The sequence below is a fragment of the Coptis chinensis genome, chromosome 4 (assembly GCF_015680905.1).
Source record: "Coptis chinensis isolate HL-2020 chromosome 4, ASM1568090v1, whole genome shotgun sequence".
Taxonomy (NCBI): domain Eukaryota; kingdom Viridiplantae; phylum Streptophyta; class Magnoliopsida; order Ranunculales; family Ranunculaceae; genus Coptis; species Coptis chinensis.
The window spans coordinates 550,658-569,725 of NC_141459.1; the positions used below are offsets into that span (position 1 = coordinate 550,658).

Below are 19,068 nucleotides of genomic sequence, written 5' to 3' on the forward strand. Positions count from 1 at the left end.
AGAAAATTTTGTATTATCAAGTACCAATAAAGATACAAATTGTGCAAATAAAGCCGCAAAATAAAAATTTTCTCACTAGATATATTCTCGACATTTTTAAAATGGGAAATTATTTTCCAACTATATATTTGCTTGACGGTAAGTGGGAATTTTTATCAAACAGACCCTAAATCTTCTTAATGCTATTTCTGCTTGATGGACAGATGATGTAGTAGTTCTCTACCCACTTGTGTGTTGATTCGATTGAGTGTGAGTGTGAGAGTGTGACCCATAACAAAGTTTCTATTACTACAGGTTTATTGCCATCTAATTTGGTCACACAATTTTATCTATATTGAAAATATCGATATTTATATTTATCGGTATATTCTGTTTGACATATTGGAAATTAAGAATATTTTCGGCTACATTTGATTCACAATTTCACATAGGGGTGGAACTAGGGCGGGTTGAGACATAACTCGAGTTTCAAATGTTTCAACCCAAGTTCTAGTCGGTCCTTAAATTTTTAATCCAAGCCTTAGCCTGACCAATTCGAGTTAGATTGGGTTATGTCGGGTTGATCAAATTTTACGGATTTTTTTTAGAATTAGGAGGTAAAAAACACTGAAATTGAAATATTCTAATGAAATTTTATTTTTTTTTTTGATTGTTTGAAAATGAAATTAACCTTGTTGATTATATTATTCTATCTAAAATAGAGATTCTCAACCTTATTTTTATAAGAATAGAATAATTGAAATATATACATACATATATGTATACGGGCTCGGGTTTTTCAGATTTTTGATATTCTAACCCAAATCCAACCCAAAACCAAATCGGGTTTTGATTTTACAAACTATGAATATGACATATTAGCCCAAAACTAACAAAAATCGGGTTTTAGTCCATCAGACTTGGGCTAACCCGACCCAAGTTCCACCCCCCCCCGACATTTTCGCCACTTTATTTCAGTTAACTGTTACTACCGTTGGTTCATAACCTCGTCAACTCTTCATCACTTCACTTATTATTTCCCACTCCTCAAAATGCAAAAAGAGCCCAACGCCATCACTTCTTCTACTTCAAACGATCGACCACCACTTCTAAAGAAATCTAGAACACTATCAATCCCTGCTGATGAATCTCGATCCACTTCAACAGCTTCTCCACCATCATCATCATCTGCTCATCGTTTCTTTGTTTCTACTAATAATGCCATCGATGGCCCTTCTTCTTCTTCTTCTGATACATCTACTGCTAATGGAATCTATGATCGTGATTGGTATTACCCTTCTTTTCTTGGCCCACATACATCTCGAAATAGAGACAATATCAAAACAACAACTAGTAACAAGTCATTGTCTTTGTCAACGACCAAGAAGGTTGGAGAAGAGAAAAAGATGGCTTCTTTAAAGCCTCTTCGTGTTAAAGATGAAGTGAATAAAGTTCTTTCCTCAAAACTGAGAGTTTTTGAAGAGGATAACAAATGTAAACTAGTGAAAGAGGATACTTTGGTTTCAGGCCCTTCTACACCTGTTGTTACAAAGAGTAGAGGATATAACAGCAGCTTGGTTATTATATACATGGTTGGTTAATTGGTTTCTTAAGTTATTGCATTGAGTATTTTTTTGGCATTTGGTACTTATTACTTTGGTTTTACTTCTGTTGCAGCTCATTGTAACTTGTATATCATCTGTATTGTTTGCGGTTTTTATGCGTAAGCAGGTTATACAGCTTCAGGTATTCTTCGTATTTGTCTATATATATATTTTTTTTGATTGGTAAGCCTGTTTTAAATGAGATGAGTAACTCTTTGATGCTGGCGGGGTTCGAGCCCCAGACCTCTGGTATCATCACCCAAAGGTTTTACCGACTTTGCTAGTCGGCACCTGCGTATTTGTCTATATTTGGGACTCTGGATATTGCTTATATGTGGATAGCCATATTTTGAAATTTTTTTGAGTAACAAACTAGTTTAAAAAGAAAAACTGAAACCTCGTAATCCCAAGTAGAGTATTTGAGGAATTTAAGTTTGGTTTGGTGTTTTTAATTTAGAGTATTTGGTTGATTGTTTCAAGTAGCTTTTAGACTTTAATTTGGTTTATTTTTCCTGCAGGGAGAAATACGTAGATTGTGTAGTGGGAATCGGGTCTTCATAGTGAAATTGAAGTTTTACAGATTGAAGATAGTGGCTCCTTATTATATTTTGGGAACTCTGACAGTTTAATGGAAGTACTGTACACTTTGGTCTTTATGGTCATGACACTCTTCATGTTGTTCAAATGTCTTAATCATCACCGAATAAAGAGTATCTCAAAGAGGGACAAGAGTAATGAAGAAGAGGTTCCTTTGAAGAAGAGGATTGCGTATAGGGTCGATGTGTTCTTCTCTGTTTACCCATATGCAAAGCTTCTTGCACTTCTCTTTGCAACAATGCTTCTCATTGGGTTTGGTGGTTTGGCCTTGCATGCTGTTAGTGATGGGAGCCTTGCCGAGGCTTTTTGGCTTTCATGGACATTCATAGCCGACTCTGGAAATCATGCAGATAGTGTTGGCGTTGGGCCGAGGGTTGTTTCTGTCTCCATTAGCTCAGGAGGCATGCTAATATTTGCAATGATGCTTGGGCTCGTTTCTGATGCAATCTCAGAGAAGGTGGACTCATTGCGGAAGGGAAAGAGTGAAGTCATTGAGAGAAATCACATACTAATCCTTGGATGGAGTGACAAATTGGTAATTCACCTAGGTAACTCTTGTTTTGGACTTAATTTTCATCGTTACCGTGAATCTGATTTTGTTGTTTTGGTTAATGCATTTGCATTGATTGTCATTGAAACCTTGGATCTCAATTAGATGTACGACTTTGAAGTGGATTTGTAACCAGATAACCCTGCTACTTTCACTCAACTTGCTTAGTTAACCATGCTGTATTCAGTCTTGATACAAATATAGATATGTTTACAACTTTTTTTTTTTTTCTTAGAAGTTTTTCTATTGTCATGTGTTAAATGGTTATATTTCTGTTTCAACAGGGGTCACTTTTGAAGCAGTTGGCAATAGCAAATAAGAGTATTGGCGGTGGAGTAGTTGTGGTGCTTGCAGAAAGAGACAAGGAAGAGATGGAAGCAGACATAGCTAAACTGGAATTTGACTTCATGGGGACCTCTGTCATATGCAGAAGTGGCAGTCCTCTCATAGTGGCTGACTTGAAAAAGGTACGATGCTAACCAAATAGAAAGAAAAGTCTATTCAACATTTTCGCAATCTCCATTTTGTATAAGAACAATAGTCAGCTGTCTTGAATGTTTGGAATATGCCAACAATGTGTATCCTCCATTTCACCATATTTTGTTACTTTTGAGTTCTTATGTAAACTGTTACTTTTTTTTTTTTTTTTTGGTAATGAGTAAACTGATACTTTTGTATGATTGTTTACCAGGTATCTGTTTCAAAGGCTCGCGCCATCATTGTATTGGCATCTGACGAAAATGCAGATCAGGTTTCTTTCTATTTTAACCTCAATTGTCGGGTTTTATTGGTTGAATTTCTTGAATCCAATTTGATCTTATAATTGTTAAAGGTCTAATTTCTCTTTCTTTTTTCACCAGAGTGATGCACGGGCTCTCAGGGTAGTGCTGAGTCTTACTGGAGTGAAAGAGGGACTGAGTGGTCATGTTGTCGTGGAGATGAGTGATCTTGACAATGAACCTTTAGTGAAGCTTGTTGGAGGAGAACTTATTGAAACAGTAGTTGCTCATGATGTGATTGGACGATTGATGATACAGTGTGCTCTCCAACCTGGTCTGGCACAGGTTAGTTTAAAACTAGCTGTAGTAGAAACTAGTATAGAATGTGGTTAACAGACTACACTCCCCCTCAATGGTGGGTCGCGGGTCATATCCATATGACAATAATGCTGACTAGCTGGCTGTTACCTTTTCAACTTTAGATACTGAGTCATTGCTCATGTTTTCACAAGTATTTTCCCGGTACAGTTGAATGCTTGAACGGGCTTAATCTATTCAGACCACTAGAAAAATTGTAGTGTAGCGTCTACTTTTGAATGAACCCTGTGATTGTACTATGTTGTTATGTGTTAATTTCTAAATGCAGTCTAAACAAGTAGTGTCGATGCCCTTTTTCTCCTTTTTCTTCGTGTGCAGATATGGGAGGACATATTAGGGTTTGAAAATGCAGAGTTTTATATCAAAAGATGGCCTCAACTAGATGGTCGGCGCTTTGAAGATGTGCTGATTTCATTCCCTGATGCGATTCCTTGTGGAATCAAAATTGCTGCTTATGGTGGAAAGATCACCCTAAATCCACGTGTTGATTATGTTCTAAAAGAAGGCGATGAAGTCCTTGTTATAGCTGAGGATGATAATACTTACACTCCAGGCCCTTTACCTGAGGTCATATTTTGGCTTTTGTCTGATAAAAACAAATGGGTTTGCTTAATAATAATATATCAGTTTGAGGAAATTTCTATCAATTGAATTGGACTTATACCCGAATCTTATGAGTACTTCAAATTTATGGTGTATGCATCTGTATTGCTGATGCCTTGACCTACAGCGTTCCTGATATTTTTCAAGGCATACTCCTCCACTCCTTTCAATTTCTGAAAAAGTGGAAAAAATTTTGGCTAACTATTTAAGACCATTCTTCATCTTTATCTTGGAATTCTCTTAAAACTTATTAAACTTCCATGCTACAGGTGCGCAGGGGATATTTTCCTACTCAGTTTACCCCTAAAAAATATCCAGAGAGAATACTTTTTGTTGGTTGGCGACGTGACATTGATGATATGATCATGGTAATTTGCTTGTACGTATTTTCATATCTTTCAGTACTACATACATATATTTTCTACTCTAGACTCTAGGGACACTGTAGAAAGAAATCTAACTCTATACCATTATTAACTTTTGCTTAAATAATTTAATGCAATTTAGGTACTAGAGGCATTATTGGCTCCTGGTTCAGAATTGTGGATGTTTAATGATGTCCCAGAAAAGGAAAGAGAGAAGAAGTTAACTGATGGTGGACTTGAAATTTTGGGATTAGCAAACATAAAGCTTGTACATAGAGAGGGAAATGCTGTCATTCGGCGGCACTTGGAGAGTCTGCCATTGGAAACATTTGATTCTGTGAGTGTAATCTTTCTTCCTGAAGATAACGAAATTGGTGTGGTTTTCTGCATATATTTATTAGTTTTCACTTTGTAATTGCTTGTCATAGCTTCCTTATAGATGGTTCTGCCATTAGTTAATTCTTCCTTTGAATTGTTTCTGAAACTTGTACATTTTGAAAATCTCGTCTTGATTGACATCTTGTGCTTTGAAGTTCGTGTAATTGCAAGGAATTTTGATGGTTTCTTCTAATGCGATGAAGTGCGTCTTCGGGATCCTGATATTTTGCATGTTAGGCTTGAGTTGGATCCTTCTTTGTTCAGTTTTCCCTAATAATGAAGTTTTTTAAAGTTTTTAATCAGTAAATAGTACAGGTTTTGGTTTCTACCTTTCCATGAATCCTGTACCACATACCATATAATTGCAATTAAAGATGAGAACTGTAGCTTTGCTTTTATTTATTTATTATGAGATTTGTATTTTTGTTTTCTGTAAAGGTGTGAGAAATGATGTGATTGTCACATGTTCAATAGTTGCGTACTAACTCTAAGAAAATAGATTTTAATTCTTGCAGATGAGTCTGTGGAGGACTCAATTGTGCATTCTGACTCACGTTCTCTTGCAACCCTTCTTCTCATCCGGGATATCCAGGTATAGTTTTGGTATGTATGTTTCTACACACAAGGCCAATTTGTAGAGAACTTATCATCCTTTTATCCTTAACATTCACGTTTGACATTGTTATCAAAATAATTTCGTTCAACAAGAAAAATTTAGATAATCAGGACATCATACCTGTGGACACTTTGGCAGTGTGAGATATAGGGCATCACATGATCAGAGTAACACCTATCAGTGAAAAGCCAGAAGGGCAATCGTTGTACCCATACATGCTACTTTTTAATTTTAAAACCCTAAACTTAACCCCCACGCCACCCGTTTTCCTTTCCGTGGTGAAGTTGGGAATTGATCCCAACACTTTGGGGGAACAACCCCCTGAGACTTGACCTGTCAGCCAAGCCACTGCCTTTTATTCATTGGACTGTAGGTAGTTGAACGAGTTTGAAGGCTCAGCTCTCCCCATATCCATTACATATAGTAATGTTGTACGTTGTTGTTGTATAAGCAGTATTTTAGTGTCAATTAAGTTTCATGCTTCAGGTGCATCTTTTTATGTGTTTGCTTTGAGTTTTGGTGACAACTAATTTTTCTGAAATTTGTGTCAACTACAGTCCAAGCGTCTGCCATCTAAAGAGACCAGTACTCCTGTGCGTCATGCTGTGTTCTCTCACAGTTCTTGGATCCGCGAAATGCAACAGGCTTCTGACAAATCCATAATCATTAGTGAGATATTGGATTCTAGGACTAGAAATCTGGTATCAGTATCCAGAATCAGTGATTATGTGCTATCAAATGAGCTTGGGTGAGTATGGCATTAGCAATGGTGGCTGAAGACAAGCAAATCAATCGGGTTCTTGAGGAACTTTTTGCCGAAGAGGTATGTCGGATGCTCTTTTCTGAAGGTCTATACAACTGAAGAGTTCATTCAAGTAGACAAACATGTCTGGTCCTTGTGGCCATTCTTGAATGAATCTAAGCATTATTGTTAATTTCTTTTACAGGGGAACGAGATGTGTATTAGACCAGCAGAGTTCTATTTATATGATCAAGAAGAGTTGTGCTTTTACGAGATCATGATCAGAGGTCGACAGAGACAAGAGATTGTGATTGGATATCGCCTTACTGATGCAGACCGTGCCGTAATTAATCCTGTAAACAAAGCACTACAAAGAAAGTGGTCCCTTGACGATGTTTTCGTCGTTATCAGCCTAGGCGAATGAAGAAGAAATAACTTTTTTGTTGTATGCCCGCGCAGCTTCTTCTTACCACTGATTGTAGTTTTTAATTGTAACTTGTCACAAGTGTGTGTATTAGGCTGATTTGCTTTTATACAACATGGATCAAATAGATAAAATAAGAAGTTGATCAAGCTTGCAATTTCGTTTCTTCATGGTGCAACTGCCAAGAAAGACAGAGACGAGTAATAAATAGAAATTTGCCTTTATTGCTATCTCTGATCCCATCTCATGATCCTCGCTGTTGGTTTCATTATTTTTTTCTTTGATGGATTTCTTTAGTGATTTGGTCCTAAAATAGACAGCAAACAAAACGTCAAAACCATGGCCAATTGTTTCAAATCTTGAGCTCGTTTAAGGAGAGCTTATATATAAAGCCACAGTAAGTAAGCTTGGGAGGCAAGTCTTTATTTCAACAGGTATCTCACGATTCCGATTAAGAGCATTCCCAATGCAGGTGACTAAGAGAGGAAATTGAGAGTTTTCACCGCTTTGATCCAAAAAACCCTTGCCCAATGCAAGGGTGACAATGACAGTCACATATCACTAAGTCAAAACGAGGGTAGCGCTTGTTACCGAGATTTTCACTTAGTTGTTTTAAAAAAAATCGGTTTTTCTTTTTCGAATGGAATGTTTGTCTCGCGTGTTTTTTCGACTTTTTATCGGTTTTTTTTTTAACTTCGGACGAGATGTTTCATTTCCGTCCGGCGCGTTTTTTCGATTTTTACATTCAAATGGAATCAAACATTCCGTCCGAGATTTAAAGTCACTTCTACATTAGGTATTTTTTTTTTTTGTTTTTCACCACAAAAGTAGCCAGAGATAGCAAAGAGGGAAAATAGTCCTACGTGGAGGTGAAAAAAAGTTGATTGCATTAGAAATGCTCTAAAAGCTGCAACTACTATTTAGAAATTAACTAGATTTTGGACCCGGGCATACGCCCGGGATCTATTAAATATTTTGTGTGCTGAAAAGGCTTTATAAAATGTCTCACACAAATTTTCGAATCGAAATATATTTTTATTGAAAATAAATCGAAATATGTTAATGAGCAAAATGATTATGGTGCATAAGTACTTAGAAATTAAGAGATCAAATTGAGATAGCATCTTCACTTTATGGTTTAGGATATTAATCCATAATTTTCAAATAAAATTATCTTAAACTCGATCTAGCTTGTATAATAGTTTTTTAGATTTATGGTGATTTAGCGACAAAAATTTTGAATCAAAATATATTTTTATTGAAAATAAACCCGAATACGTTAATGAGCAGCGATTATGGTGCATAAGTACTTGGAAACTAAGGGATCAAATTGAGATAGCCGAGCAGCGTGATTATGGTGTATAAGTACTTGGAAACTAAGGGATCAAATTGAGATAGCCTCTTCACTTTGTGGTTTAGGATATTAATCCGTAATTTTCAAATAGAATTATCTTAAACTCGATCTAGCTTGTATAATAGTTTTATTAGATTTATGGTGATTTAACGGTAAATCATCACCGCCAAACTTTTCGTGCTAATGTGTACAAATCACTAAAATAGATTGATTGTTTCCATATTCTCAAAGAATACACCACTCTCACTTGAAAAGATTTATCACATGAACGTGTCCTACGAACGGGTGCCGTTATATTAAATTATTCTAAAAAATATTAGCAACTATGCATAGCTATGAGATATGAAAATTATATTAATTACTCAATTAAATTTCTTGCACCATTCTCTATAAAAGGAAGCATCAAACTTTGATAAAACTCATCGACTTCTTTTCATTGTTAGTTTTAACAATAGAAGTTTGATTGAAGTTTTTGAGAATGTCCAATTTGGTGAAGATAATATTTAAGCTACTTGAATAGCAAGGCATTCCCAATCACAATAAAAGAAGTATGATAAACATTACTTAAAATGCAAAACTATATTTGTCGAGACATTTATTCCCCTACATATAATACAAATATATTTTAGGGTTATTAGTTGAATGCATTTGCATCAAGTTTATGATTTTTCATTAATTATTCTTTGAGGTTAATTTAATGTAGTGCGTTGCATCCAGTTCCAAATTCTCATTAATTATTCTTTGAGGTTAGTTCAATGCAGTCAGCGTCAAGTTTCGATTTCCCATCAATTATTATTTAAGGTTAGTTCAATTGCAATTGCATCCATTTTATGATATCAATTACTTATTCATTAAGGTTAATTGATCTGATTTGCATCCAGTTTTTTATGTTTCGTTAATTAGTATTTGAGATTAGTTTATTGAATTTGCATCCAGGTTCTAATCTCTCGTTAATTACTCTTTGAGGTTAGTTCAATACATCTGCATCCAATTTCTGATTTCATGTTAATTGTTTTTCTAGGTTAGTTCGATAGTTTACAATTTCTATATAGTTTGCATACATGTAAGAGTCTGTTTTTTTAAACTCACTTTCATTTTGGGTTTCTAATTACTCGTAATTACTCATGTGAGAAGGCTAAAAAAACCGACATTTATGCTTTTAGGTCAGTGCGATGCAGTTACATTCGACTTTCGATTTTCAGTTAACTATTTTTTGAGGATATTTCAATGCATTTGCATCCAATTTCTGATTTCCCATTAGTTAATATCTTATTTTAGTTTAATGCAATTGCATCTAGTTTTTGGTTTTTTGTTAATTATTCTTTGAGGTTAGTTCAATGCAGTTGCATCCAATTTCCGAATTTATGTTAATTGTTCTTTGAGGTTAGTTCAATACATTTGTATCAAGTTTTCGATTTCCCGTTAATTATTTTTTGAGGTTAGTTCAATGCAGTTACATCACATTTATAATTTCCCGATAATTATTCATTTAGGTTAGTTCAGTGTAGTTTCATCCATTTTTCAATATTTCGTTAATTAGTCTTTGAGATTAGTTCATTGCATTTGGATCTAGTTTTCGATTTCCCGTTAATAACTCTTTAAGGTTAGTTCAATACATATGCATCTAGTCTCTGATTATTTATGCTTTGAAGTTAGTTCGATGCAATTATATCTGGTTTCTGATTTCCCGTTAATTATTTTTTGAGATTATTTCAATGCATTTGCATTTAGTTTCTGATTTCCCACCAATTATTCTATGAGGTTAGTTTAATGCAGTTGCATTCGGTTTTTTATTTTATGTTAATTATTTTTTGAGTTTAGTTCAATGTATTTGTATTCAGTTTCCGATTTCTCGGCCTATTAATTATTATCTGAGGTTTGTTTGATGTATTTGCATACCGTTTCTGATTTCCCATTAAATATTTTTCAAGGATTTGTATACAATTTCTAATTTCCCTTTAGTTATTATCGGCGTTAGTTTAATGCAATTGCACCCAGTTTTTCAATTTCTAGTTAATTACTTTTTTAGTTTAGTTTATTGCATTTGCATAAAGTTTCCAATTTCCCGTTAATTACTCTTTGAGCTCAGTTATGCATTTGAATCCAATTTCCAATTCCGATTTCCTTTTAATTATCCAATGTGATGTATAATACCAACTTCTACTGATCCATCTGTAGTGTCCTTGCAAACATGACATAAAAAGTCAATTATGTTTGATTTACTATGTGGGATCATTGAAGATTACCAGTTCCATGATTTCCCATTAATTATTCTTTAAATTATGCATGACTTACTATGTAGAATCTTCAAAGATTATCTACGAACGGGTGTTGTTATATTAATTATTTTGAAAAATATTTGTAAATATACAAAACTTTTATATATTAATATTATATTGATCACTCAACCAAATTTCTTATAACGTGAAAACCTTATTCTCCATTAAAAAAAAATAACTCATGTACCTTTAATAAAACCCTTCAACTTCATTTTGTTGTTTAATAATAGAAGTTTGATTGAAGTTTTGTGAGATTGCCTAATAAGGTGAAGTTCATATATATTGTAGCTACTTGAATAGCAAAGTTCCCAATCATAATGGAAGAGATAAGATAAACATCATTTTAAATGCAAAACTATACTTACCAAACATTCCCACAATATATAACCCAACTATGTTTTGAGGTTAGTTTAATGTATTTGCATCCGGTTTGATTTTTCAGTTATTTATATTTTGAGGTTAGTTCAATACAGTTGCATCCAATTTCCAATTCCCGTTATTTATTTTTTGAGATCAGTTCAATGCAGTTGCATCCAGTTTCTGATTTCTCGTTAATTATTCTTTTTGATTAGTTCAATACATTTGCATCTAATTTCCAATTCCCTGTTAATTATTCTTTGAGGTCAGTTCAATACATTTGCATCCAGTTTCTGATTTCCCATTAATTATTCTGTGAGATTAGTTTAATGCATTTGCATCCAGTTTCTGATTTCTCGTTTATTATTTGATAAAGTTACATTTGCATCTAGTTTCCGATTTCTCATTAATTATTGTTTGAGATTAGTTCAATGAATTTGCATCCAGTTTCCTATTTACCATTAATTATTTCTTGAGGTTAGTTCAATGCATTTGCATCCAGGTTTATTTTTGAGATTAGTTCGGTCTTGAGTTCATCCATCCAGCTCGATTTCCATTAATTATTTTTTAATATTAGTTCCACGCATTTGCATCATGTTTCCAATTAATAATTAATTTTTCTTTGATGTTAATTCAATGCAATTGCATCCAGTTTATAATTTTCTATTAATTTAATCTTTGAGGGTTAGCTCAATGCATTTGCATCCGGTTTCGATTTGCCGGCGCTTTTTTTTATGTTAGTTTGATGTATTTGCATCCAAGTTTTGATTTTCCGTTAATTATTCTTTGAGGTTAGTTTAATACAGTTGTATCCATATATATTCCAATTTTCTATTAATTACTTTTTAAGATTAGTTTAATGTTAGCATTTGCATCCAGTTTCTGATTTTCCGTTAAATACTATTTGAGGTTAGTTCGATACATTTGCATCCAGTTTTCGGTTCCCCATTAATTGTTTTTTTACGTTAGTTTCATTCAGTATTATACTAGATTTTGGACCCGGGCATACGCCCGAGATCTATTAAATATTTTGTGTGCTGAAAAGGCTTTATAAAATGTCTCACACAAATTTTCGAATCAGAATATATTTTTGTTGAAAATAAATCGAAATATGTTAATGAGCAGCGATTATGGTGCATAAGTACTTAGAAATTAAGAGATCAAATTGAGATAGCATCTTCACTTTATGGTTTAGGATATTAATCCATAATTTTCAAATAAAATTATCTTAAACTTCGATCTAGCTTGTATAATAGTTTTTAGATTTATGGTGATTTAGCGAGCAAATTTTCAATCAAAATATATTTTTATTGAAAATAAACCCAAATACGTTAATGAGCGTGCGACATGGTGCATAAGTACTTGGAAACTAAGGGATCAAATTGAGATAGTCGAGCAGCGATTATGGTGTATAAGTACTTGGAAACTAAGGGATCAAATTGAGATATCCTCTTCACTTTGTGGTTTAGGATATTAATCCGTAATTTTCAAATAAAATTATCTTAAACTCGATCTAGCTTGTATAATAGTTTTATTATATTTATGGTGATTTATCGGTAAATCATCACCACCAAATTTTACGTACTAATGTGTACAAATCACTAAAATAGATTGATTGTTTTCATATCTTCAAAGAATACACTACTCCCACTTGAAAAGATTTATCACATGAACGTGTCCTACGAACGGGTGCCGTTATATTAAATTATTCTAAAAAATATTAGCAACTATGCATAGCTATGAGATATGAAAATTATATTAATTACTCAATTAAATTTCTTGCACCACTCTCTATAAAAAGAAAGCATCAAACTTTGATAAAACTCATCGACTTCTTTTCATTGTTAGTTTTAACAATAGAAGTTTGATTGAAGTTTTTTGAGAATGTCCAATTTGGTGAAGATAATATTGAAGCTACTTGAATAGCAAGGCATTCCCAATCACAATAAAAGAAGTATGATAAACATTACTTAAAATGCAAAACTATATTTGTCGAGACATTTATTCCCTCTACATATAATACAAATATATTTTAGGGTTATTAGTTGAATGCATTTGCATCAAGTTTATGATTTTTCATTAATTATTCTTTGACGTTAGTTTAATGTAGTACGTTGCATCCAGTTTCCAAATTCTCATTAATTATTCTTTGAGGTTAGTTCAATGCAGTTGCATCAAGTTTCCGATTTCCCATCAATTATTATTTAAGGTTAGTTCAGTGCAATTGCATCCATTTTATGATATCCCGTTACTTATTCATTAAGGTTAATTCAAGACTGATTTGCATCCAGGTTTTTATGTTTAGTTAATTAGTATTTGAGATTAGTTTATTGAATTTGCATCCAGTTCTAATCTCTCGTTAATTACTCTTTTGAGGTTAGTTCAATACATCTGCATTCAATTTCTGATTTCCTGTTAATTGTTTTTCTAGGTTAGTTCGATAGTTTACAATTTCTATACAGTTTGCATACATGTAAGAGTCTGTTTTTTTAAACTCACTTTCATTTTGGGTTCCTAATTACTTGCGTAATTACTCATGTGAGAAGGCTAAAAACCGACATTTATGCTTTGAGGTCAGTGCGATGCAGTTACATTCGACTTTCGATTTTCGGTTAACTATTTTTTGAGGATATTTCAATGCATTTGCATCCAATTTCTGATTTCCCGTTAATTAATATCTTATTTTAGTTTAATGCAGTTGCATCTAGTTTTTGGTTTTTTGTTAATTATTCTTTGAGGTTAGTTCAATGCAGTTGCATCAGATTTCCGAATTTATGTTAATTGTTCTTTGAGGTTAGTTCAATGCATTTGCATCAAGTTTTTGATTTCTCGTTAATTATTTTTTGACGTTAGTTTAATACAGTTACATCACATTTATAATTTCCCGATAATTATTCATTTAGGTTAGTTCAGTGTAGTTTCATCCACTTTTCAATGTTTCGTTAATTAGTCTTTGAGATTAGTTCATTGCATTTGGATCTAGTTTTCGATTTCCCGTTAATAACTCTTTAAGGTTAGTTCAATACATCTGCATCTAGTCTCTGATTATTTATGCTTTGAGGTTAGTTCGATGCAATTATATCTGGTTTCCGATTTCCCACCAATTATTCTATGAGGTTAGTTTAATGCAGTTGCATTCGATTTTTTATTTTATGTTAATTATTTTTTGAGTTTAGTTCAATATATTTGCATCCAGTTTCCGATTTCTTGGCCTATTAATTATTATCTGAGGTTTGTTTGATGTATTTGCATACCGTTTCCGATTTCCCATTAAATATTTTTCAATGATTTGTATACAATTTATAATTTCCTTTAGTTATTATCGGCGTTAGTTTAATGCAATTGCACCCGCAATTTCTAGTTAATTACTTTTTTAGTTTAGTTTATTGCATTTGCATAAAGTTTCCAATTTCCCATTAATTACTCTTTGAGCTCAGTTATGCATTTGAATCCAATTTTCGATTTCCTTTTAATTATCCAATGTGGTGTATAATACCAACTTCTACTGATCCATTTGTAGTGTCCTTGCAAACATGACATAAAAAGTAAATTATGTTTGATTTACTATGTGGGATCATTGAAGATTACCAGTTCCCGATTTCCCATTAATTATTCTTTAAATTATGCATGACTTACTATGTAGAATCTTCAAAGATTATCTACGAACGGGTGTTGTTATATTAATTATTTTGAAAAATATTTGTAAATATGCAAAACTTTTATATATTAATATTATATTAATCACTCAACCAAATTTCTTATAACGTGAAAACCTTATTCTCCATTAAAAAAAATAACTCATGTACCTTTAATAAAACCCTTCAACTTCATTTTGTTGTTTAATAATAGAAGTTTGATTGAAGTTTTGTGAGATTGCCTAATAAGGTGAAGTTCATATATATTGTAGCTAGCTTGAATAGCAAAAGAGTTCCCAATCATCTGAAAAGAGATAAGATAAACATCATTTTTTAAATGCAAAACTATACTTACCGACATTCCCACAACATATAACCCAACTATGTTTTGAGGTTAGTTTAATGTATTTGCATCCGGTTTCTGATTTTTCGTTATTTATATTTTGAGGTTAGTTCAATACAGTTGCATCCAATTTCCAATTCCCGTTATTTATTTCTTGATATCAGTTCAATGCAGTTGCATCCAGTTTCTGATTTCTCGTTAATTATTCTTTTTTATTAGTTCAATACATTTTCCCTGTTAATTATTCTTTGAGGTCAGTTGAATACATTTGCATCCAGTTTATGATTTCCCATTAATTATTCTGTGAGATTAGTTTAATGCATTTGCATCCAATTTCTGATTTTTTGTTTATTATTTGATAAAGTTACATTTGCATCTAGTTTCCGATTTCTCATTAATTATTGTTTGAGATTAGTTCAATGAATTTGCATCTAGTTTCCTATTTACCATTAATTATTTCTTGAGGTTAGTTCAATGCATTTGCATCCAGTTTATTTTTTGAGATTAGTTCAGTGCAGTTCCATCCGGTTTCCGATTTCCTATTAATTATTTTTTAATATTAGTTTCATGCATTTGCATCATGTTTCCAATTAATAATTAATTTTTCTTTGATGTTAATTCAATGCAATTGCATCCAGTTTCTGATTTTCTATTAATTTAATCTTTGAGGGTTAGCTCAATGCATTTGCATCCAAGTTTCGATTTGCTGTGACAATTATTTTTTATGTTAGTTTGATGTATTTGCATCCAAGTTTTGATTTTCCGTTAATTATTCATTTGAGGTTAGTTTAATACAATTGTATCCATATATATTCCAATTTTCTATTAATTACTTTTTAAGATTAGTTTAATGTTTGCATTTGCATCCAGGTTTCCGATTTCCGTTAAATATTATTTGAAGTTAGTTCGATACATTTGCATCCAGTTTTTAGTTCTCCATTAATTGTTTTTTTTAGTTTCATTCAAAGATTATATATATTTTAAAATATTTGTCATTATTTCTTTTTTTTTTTTTTTTTTTTTTTTTTTTTTTTTTTTTTTTTTTATATATTTTGTGATGTTATTTTTTTGTATAATTGTTTTTAACTATGTTTTGAGGCTATGTTAAGAATATATTCAAATAAGTTCGGTGTTTTATCATAGACACTAAAATTGTATGATTTGTAGTAAGGAATTAGTTTATACAAATTACATATTTTTTTAGCAATTTTTTTTTATTTGATCAAATATATAAGAATTGGAACACTAAAAGTGTTTGATTAAGTAATAGAAAATTACTTTTACAAATCACCTATTTTTTTAGCAATTTTTAAAATATTTGTCATTATTGCTTTGCCGTTATTTTTTTTTTTTCTATTATATATTTTTTGTGATGTTATTTTTTGTATAATTGTTTTTAACTATGTTTTGAGGCCGTGTTAAGAATATATTTTGAATAAATTAGGTGTTTTATCATAGACACTAAAATTGTATGATTTGTAATAAGGAATTCTACAAATTACCTATTTTTTTTTTATTTGATCAATTATATAAGAATTGGAACACTAAAAGTGTTTGATTCATAATAGGAAATTACCTTTTACAAATCACCTATTTTTTTAGCAATTTTTTTTTTGATCAAATATGTAAGAATTGGAAATACACTCAAACTCTCAAATATAATAATTAGAAATATCTCAAACTCTCCCAAGAGGTTATATGTATGTGAGATTGTAGCTTTATTAGAAAAGACTATCTTTTCATATTAGAGTCTGCCACATAGGAAAGAAAAAACTAACTCTCTCATTTAGAGTGCCACATAGGAAAGAAAAATCCTCAATTAGAGGTCTCATTTAGTATATAGATATTTTAAAATATTTTTATATTTTAAAATATTTGTCATTATTTTTTTTTTTTTTTTTTTTTTTTTTTTTTTTTTTATTATATATTTTGTGATGTTATTTTTTGTATAATTGTTTTTAACTATGTTTTGAGGCCATGTTAAGGATATATTTCAAATAAATTCGGTGTTTTATCATAGACACTAAAATTGTATGATTTGTAGTAAGGAATTAGTTTATACAAATTACATATTTTTTAGCAATTTTTTTTATTTGATCAAATATATAAGAATTTGAACACTAAAAGTGTTTGATTCGTAATAGAAAATTACTTTTTACAAATCACCTATTTTTTTAGCAATTTTTAAAAATATTTGTCATTATTGCTTTGTCGTTATTTTTTTTTCATTTTCTATTATATATTTTGTGATATTATTTTTTGTATAATTGTTTTTAACTATGTTTTGAGGCCGTGTTAAAAATATATTTGAAATAAGTCGGTGTTTTATCATAGACACTAAAATTGTATGATTTGTAATAAGGAATTTTACAATTTACCTATTTTTTTTTTATTTGATCAAATATATAAGAATTGAAACACTAAAAGTGTTTGATTAATAATAGGAAATTACCTTTTACAAATCACCTATTTTTTAGCAATTTTTTTTATTTGATCAAATATGTAAGAATTGGAAATACACTCAAACTCTCCAATTATAATAATTAGAAATACACTCAAACTCTCCGAAGAGGTTCTATGTATGTGAGATTGTAGGCTATTAGAAAAGACTATCTTTCATATTATAGTGCCACATAGGAGAGAAAAAAAACTAACTCTCTCATATTAGAGTGCCACATAGGAAAGAGAAAATCCTCAATTAGAGGTCTCTGTTTTAGTATATAGACTAGATTTTGGACCCGGGCATACGCTCAGGATCTATTAAATATTTTGTGTGCTGAAAAGGCTTTACAAAATGTCTCACACAAATTTTTGAATCAAAATATATTTTTATTGAAAATAAATCGAAATACGTTAATGAGCAACGATTATGGTGCATAAGTATTTGGAAATTAAGGGATCAAATTGAAATAGCCTCTTCACTTTGTGGTTTAGGATATTAATCCATAATTTTCAAATAAAATTATCTTAAACTCGATCTAGCTTGTATAAAAGTTTTCTTAGATTTATGGTTATTTAGCGGTAAATCATCACTACTCGACTTACGTACTAACGTGTACAAATCACTAAAATATATATCAAATAACTAAAATAGATTGATTGTTTTCATATCTTTAAAGAATACACTACTCTCACTTGAAAAGATTTATCACATGAACGTGTTCTACGATGAATTGATGAATACAAAAAAAAAAATCTCTTTCAAAAAAATGCGTTCACCTACTTAGAATACTCCTCCTTTTGTCTTTTTCTAGGTGATTGTTTGTATACATGCAAAATATACTTATTCAATTCCAACATGAATAACAGAGCAGATCATGTCGATCTATGTCTTTCGTCAATGTGAACATGTCAAAGTGTTAACGTAAAATTGGGTGGGTAAAATAAGTAATGACCATTAATTTTCAGATTTGAATAATCTAATAATCAAATGGATGGAAGAAGAGTATGTCTTTCAAATAACATTCTCTTTCCAAACTTGAAGCTTCTAACACACGCCTTGAACTTACAATAAAATGCTCAAATATTCCATCTTATTCCACCTTTTTCCTTATTTATTATAGTAGATTTATCTATTATCAATGTTTCTGCAAGCACATTGCAAAACAAAGTTCAGAAGAAGAAATAGTACGACAAAGTTCTTCCAATATTGCACTAATGTTGAAAGGGTTAAGTTTGATGGTATCAATAAAGTGCCACAAAAATAAGTATAATAATAATTCACATAAACACTCTTCACTCTTTTGGACCAAAGAATTATCATCCATCAATTATCGATTAGAACACTTCGTCTGCAATTTTTTAAGCTTCGATATATTTTACTCCAAAATTATGAAAATTTCTACAACCAAAAAAATGTTTATGTAGCTCTTTTTTGCAACCAAAGTTTGCTGCGTATCGAATAAAGATTGTTGAGCTATTCCAAGTTCAATTGTAGTTCCATCGCTTCGAAATGCTCATCATAATGCAAATTCAATAATAGTTTTCTTATGCAATACCAAGAGTACCTCATATAGGACATCATATTATTATACAACTTGGCAAGATCATACTCCATGATGATATAGACATCCTATAAGCATCCACACCCATTTATGAAGTTAGAGAGGTGAAACATACTTGGCAGGATCCTACTCCATGATATG

The 19,068-nt window shown here is 31.6% G+C and overlaps 1 pseudogene across 1 annotated transcript; it reads left to right on the forward strand.

The window, feature by feature from the left end:
• The first annotated feature begins 919 nt into the window (after nucleotides 1-919).
• LOC147500959 (putative ion channel SYM8) lies at nucleotides 920-7,185 on the forward strand (annotated as a pseudogene). The gene is made up of 12 exons (XR_015221202.1): nucleotides 920-1,571; nucleotides 1,657-1,725; nucleotides 2,102-2,715; nucleotides 3,015-3,197; nucleotides 3,422-3,481; nucleotides 3,591-3,794; nucleotides 4,146-4,394; nucleotides 4,700-4,798; nucleotides 4,938-5,132; nucleotides 5,673-5,765; nucleotides 6,347-6,612; nucleotides 6,737-7,185. The product of XR_015221202.1 is annotated as a putative ion channel SYM8 (transcript).
• Nucleotides 7,186-19,068: the final 11,883 nt, after the last annotated feature.